Here is a 6000-nt window from a genome sequence, read left to right on the forward strand (position 1 = left end):
GTGAGGCCTGACCTCTGTGAAACTCTATAAGGAACCATTATCATTGTTACATGTGTGCCCTTGACAGGTTGGCAGCTCACTCTACTAAAGTAGCCTGTGATTCACAACAATAATAACGTGAGCAGGAAACAATTTCTGTTGAGTCAGTGCAGACATGCTTTGTGGGAAGACCTGATCACACATCAGTGAGTGGACATGACAAGGAGCTTTCTTGAAAGGGATCACAAAGGCATGGTTCATTATTCCAAGGGATTTCAAGGCAGAAGACAAATGTCATTTTGAGAAGGTTTTACATAGCAAAGACCAGGGGAACAGCCTCAATAGTGCATGCCATGAATAACATACAGGAGGGGACACCATGCCCACACTGCATAAAAGGCTCCATGAAGATCTTCACAACCATCATGTGCCTATGAAGGCAGCCGCTAAATCAATGGAGGGCCAGCCTCTTCTGTTATATTAGCTGCCTGTGATATGCCTTCATGGGAGTAGACCACATAAGGAAAGAAAGGCAGCAGAGACCTTGTTGGGACTCAATTTTGTTATCTTTACTGAGAAGCAACAATTTTCCACGTGAGCTCATGGTGCCTCTTTACCCATGCTCACAATCTCCAATGCAACAGCAAGGACTCTACCAAGCACCACTGTTTCCTACCTACCTTATCTTTCTATTTGTGTAATATGTAGTTTATTCCATCTGGACTCTGTGCTGTGTGTGCTGGTGTCTGTGCCCATTTCACTTGGAAAGAGCCAATGTTCCTCAGAATATACTTGAGTTGTAAGAGAAGGGCTGTAAACACTGTCCTCTATCAATATCCACATGTTATTTTTTTTCAGAATGGCTGAGCATAATCCAAGGCTAATTATAAATTACAAAATAGCTTCAGAAAAACCTGGACTCAAAAGAGTTTAACCCTAAAGAGAAACAGGTACTAGAGAGTTCCAGAATATCAATGTAACCAGGCTTACCTCTAACACAAAAACTGCCTGGACACAGCCATACCCTGAAAGTAGCCCAGGCCAACATGGTCTCTGAAAAAGCCCATGCTAAGCACCTAAAGTGAAAGTAGACCAGGGTTAACCATTAAACCATGATGTCAAGAGAGAAGTATTCCAAGGCCTGAGGATGAACCTGATGAAGACCAGGAATAAAGCCTAAATTAACAATGGCTTTACTTCATTCATAAAGGTCACAGACCAACCCTAAGAATAAAAGTGCCAAATCCTGACCTAAGAGAGGCCTGCACCAAACCTGAAGCTGAATAAGCTCTGACCCAGAGGAAAAACAGAGGTATCGCTGGGCCAGTCCATTAAATGGAAGAGCCAAGGCCAAAGGAGAAAAGGAAAAGTAACAAAATGAAATGAAACAAAAAGCAAAGAAAAGAACGCCAATGTCTATCCTGACCCTGAAGGAGGCTGGCCCCAACCAAGAGGGAGATGAGTTCTGCCCTATCCCTCAGAAGAAAAAGACATGGCTCAAAGAAGAAAAAGGAGAGTATCCATGACTCAACTTTACCTGGACTGAAGGCAGGGCCCTCACCAGGATGAGAAGTTGGCCTCAGCATAACTCTGACGCTGAAGACTGGGCCAAACTAAGAAAGGACACAGGCCCAGACCAATCCCTCAAATGAAAGAGGCCGGGACAAAGCAGGAAAAGGGAACACAGACAGGGGCCTAACACTTACCCTGACAAAAGCCTGAGATAAAACAAGGGGAGAAGAAGACCTGGGACATTCTCTTAAATGAAAGAGGCCAAGGACCAACCAAGATAAAACTATTGTCTGCCTATAATCCTTACCCTGATGAAGTATGGGCCTAAGTAAGAAGAGATGTGGGCCACATCATAACCTTAATGCTGACAAAGACCAGGCCAAAACCGAGAAAAGTAGTGGGCCTGAGTCCCATTCTAGCTATGCATATGCCTGGGCCCTAATCAAGAAGAGAAGTGGGGCTGGGGCATCCGCTTAAAGAATGAACACCCAGAGAAAACCAAGAAAACAGCTATGCCCAGCTCTAACTTTTATTCTGAAGACACCAAGGACCAAATGAAGAAGTAGGTCTTCAGCTAGAGTTTTCCTGGAGAAAACTGCCCACAGTCAGTTCATGTCTCTCTACATGCCAGTCCCGAAGGTGCTCAAACCCAACCAAGTAAACACACAGAGACTTATATTACTTATAAACTGTATGGCTGTGGCAGGCATCTTGCTAACTGTTCTTATATCTTAAATCAACCCATTTCTATTAATTTATAAGTTGCCCACGTGGCTTGTGGCTTACCAGTATTTAATCCCCATCGAAATCCCAACAAACATCTTCACAGATTTTCAAAGAACAATTTTCAACTTCATATTGAAAACCAAAACCCAGGATAGCCAAAACAATCACGTACAATGAAGGAATGTCTGGCATCACCATCCCTGACCAAATGGTCTACTATAGAGCTATATTATAAAAACAACTTGGTATTGGTTTAAAAATTGACACATAGATCAATGGAATTGAATCAAAGACCCTGACTTTAATCCAAAAACATACGAATACATGATTTTTGACAAAGAAGCTAAAATTATACAATGAAAAAAAGGAAGCATCTTCAACAAATGGTGCTGGCGTACTGGCATAACTGTATGTTGACACATGCAAGAATGCAAATTGATCCATTATCTATGACCATACACAAAACTCAAGTCCAAATGGATCAAAGACCTCAACATAAATCCAGTTACACTGAACCTGATAGAAGAGAAGTAGCAGAGACACTGAAAGCAACACCTAATAAACGGGACCTCCTGCAACTGAGAAGCTCCTGTAAGGCAAAGGAAAGGGTCAACAAGACAAAATGACAGCCTACAGAATAGGAAAAGACCTTCACCAAACCCACATCTGACAGAGGGCTGATCTCCAAAATATATAAAGAATTCAAGAAACTAGACATCAAAAAACCAAAGAATCCAACATAAAAAAATGGGGTACATATCTAAACAGAGAATTCACAACAGAAGAATATTAAATGGCCAAGAGACATTTAAGGAATGGCTCAAAATCCTTAGCCATCAGGGAATAGCAATTAAATGACACTAAGATACCATCCCACTAACAACCTCATAGCTTGAGTGAGCTCTACTGACACTGGGGGAAACTTCATAACCATGTGACTTTTTTTGAGCCCACCAATCTCTAAAATTCTGAGGATCTTCCCTGGGTGAATGTTCACTTCAGAGGTCTCATTCCTACTACTCCCCATTATCCTGACCTCATTTCTAAGCATCCTTTCTTTCTCAAATTATTGATTATTAATCTTGAGGAGAGGAAAATCCAACCCTGGACAGCACATGCAAAATGAGCTTTCAATTTCACTTAGATAAAGTATCTAATGAAGCATAGGCCTAGATTTCTGGCTTTGGAAGGACGATCTACCTAAAGGCTTCCATTGTGAACCCAGAGGTTCCTGCAAATGGCACCTTGGTTTCAAGTCACTTTTGGGTGAGGTATGAGACAGGGATGTAACAGCTATACCATGTGACATCAGCACATGGACATTCTACTGTATCCTGGAGAGCCCTGGCATTCCATGTGATGTCACCAGTGTTGTGGCAACACCAACTGTCATTGGGGCATTTGTGCAGTGTCTCACGTTTCACCTACAGACATGCTGACTAGACTGAACAGGATTGTTGGGAGACAGGATGGAGAGCACAGGGAGACCAAAGGGAGCCAGAAGGAAGATGCTCTTCAGTCTCCACGTCACACATCAAGAAATAGATGGTTCTGGGGAAAGCGCAGTGAGTCCTGGGAAAGGGATGGGGAGCTTCCTGAAGGAGGAAGGCTTCAGCTGATCCTTCTAGGAGTGGGGCTAAGGGGGTGAGAGTTTCTGAGAAGCCATGGGCCTATCCTAGTCCTCTGAGTTCTTCAAGAGCAGAACAAAGTTGTGGATTTTTCAAGGTTAGTTTGGCAGAGAGCCAGGGATGGTCAAGGCTGCAGCTGTTCTGTTGAGGGCCCTCTGCTTTTACTCTGAGTGGGAAGGAAGCACAGAGGGACTAAAGAGGTTTCAATACCAGCCCTGCACTTCACCCATACTGGATTTCTTTTGGTGTGTGTCACTAATAACAAGAAGAGTAAAGTTACCTGGCCAGAGCTAGAGGTTCTCATACTTAAATAACAACCCACTAGCAGGGCAAGAGCCACCAAGTATTGCTGCATGTCAGTGATCCCTAAGGTTTCTGAGTTTCTGCCTCTCACTAGCCAGTCATCTTCCCTCTACCTTGAGTGCAGGACTGGGACATCACTCTTCCTGTAAGTATTTGTTCTTGGTGTCAGAGGGCTCACCTGTGGATGCCCAGTTCATAGGTATTTTCAGTCACACTTTCAATGGTTGATAACAACTTTGCTAACAACATGATGGATGGAATGTATTCCCTGAAGCTTTTGGAAAAAGTTTCATCTTTACCTATATGACTTACCATTTTCTGACAGGACCCACACAATCCTCCAATATCCTCATTCATTGTAACTGCCCCATGGATCTTCTCTGATGTGCTTATTCACCTCATGGAACTGATCTTCCTTCCCCATTATACTGAGCTAATTTCTTAGCATCCTTTATTTCTCATCTTGGTAGTTAGAGATCATCAGGATGAGAAGAGCCATTCCTGGGCACAGTTTGGAAAATGAGTCTTGTCCTCCATACATGGTGAACTATTGAATTAGAATGAACTAGATTCTAATGAATCAGAGAGATCTCTGCATTGCAAGGAGAAGGTGCTGAAGGCCTTCCCCTGTGTCTCAGGGAAGGCTCCTGGAAAGGGCAGCTTGGCTTTTGGTGAATTGGGGAAGAGTTTGTTATCAGATAGGTGGAGGCTGTTGGCAGTGACCCTAACAGTCCCTTCTCTGGAAATTCTGTTGTATCCTGGAGAGCCCTTGGCATCTTTTGTGAAATCACCAGTGTTGTGGCAATGCCAACTGCCCTTGAGGCATTCATTAAGTGCGTATAGGGTTCACGAATAAACATGTTGGCAAGACTGAGCATACTGACTGGAAGAGAGATCTCTGGTTTTTTAGGGAGGTGTTGAGGCCAGAACTAGACCTTCTAGTAATGGGGTTCAGTAGCTGTAATCATCTGAAGCCATGGGCCTATGCTGCTTATCTGGGTTCCTAAAGAGCAGATCCAAAGTGGAGGTTTCTGATGGGTAGTTGGCAGAGGGCCAGGAATGGTCAAGGATGCAGCTGCTGTGCTAGGACATTTTCAGTTCATTCTGATTGTCAAAGAATGCCAAAGGAGGCACAGAACCACTAATGAGGTATCAGGGTAGCATGTTGGTACACTTTATTCTCAGTGGATTTCTGTAGGTTTCATGGATATCTGATATAAATACCAGAGAGTGAAACTTTCCATCCATGTACCCAGGTCTGAGACATTCAGTTGCTTTTAGTCATGCACACAGGTTATCCGGATGGGAGATGCAAAGCACCAGAGAGTCCAGGACTTTCTTGCATCACATCAGGTATTGGCTGACAATTCCAAACCAACATGGCTGGCCTTGCTTATGCCTTTCAGGGACAGTGGGGCTGCAGTAGGGCCTGAGTCATATATCTATCCTCAGAGATTGGAGACAGACACATGGCTTATGGTCCCCAGTTTAAAGATAGCTGCTCTGAATTTTGGGGCTTCACTGGGTTCCATGCATTTCCTCTTCCTCAGGCCTCCTCTTGGGACTCCACATGATCTCTCTTGGCTCTATGCCATTCATCTGGACAAATTCACTTGTGTTTATTATGTACCTACAGGGACTACTAGGAAGGCATCATCCACACCCTTCTTCCTCACTGAGCAGGAGCAACAGCTGAACCAGATGGATAAACTGACCCTTCAGCTACAGATGATGACAAATGAGAGGAATGAACTGCTTGAATTCTTGGCCCTTTATAACAATAATGAGTTGAACAACAGGTACTCACTATGCCCTGTTCTCTGGTGACTGTCTTAACCCTACTGTGTCCTGA

Source organism: Peromyscus californicus, unplaced genomic scaffold (genome assembly GCF_007827085.1).
Source record: "Peromyscus californicus insignis strain IS unplaced genomic scaffold, ASM782708v3 Scaffold_24__1_contigs__length_46423439, whole genome shotgun sequence".
In the NCBI taxonomy this organism is placed as follows: domain Eukaryota; kingdom Metazoa; phylum Chordata; class Mammalia; order Rodentia; family Cricetidae; genus Peromyscus; species Peromyscus californicus.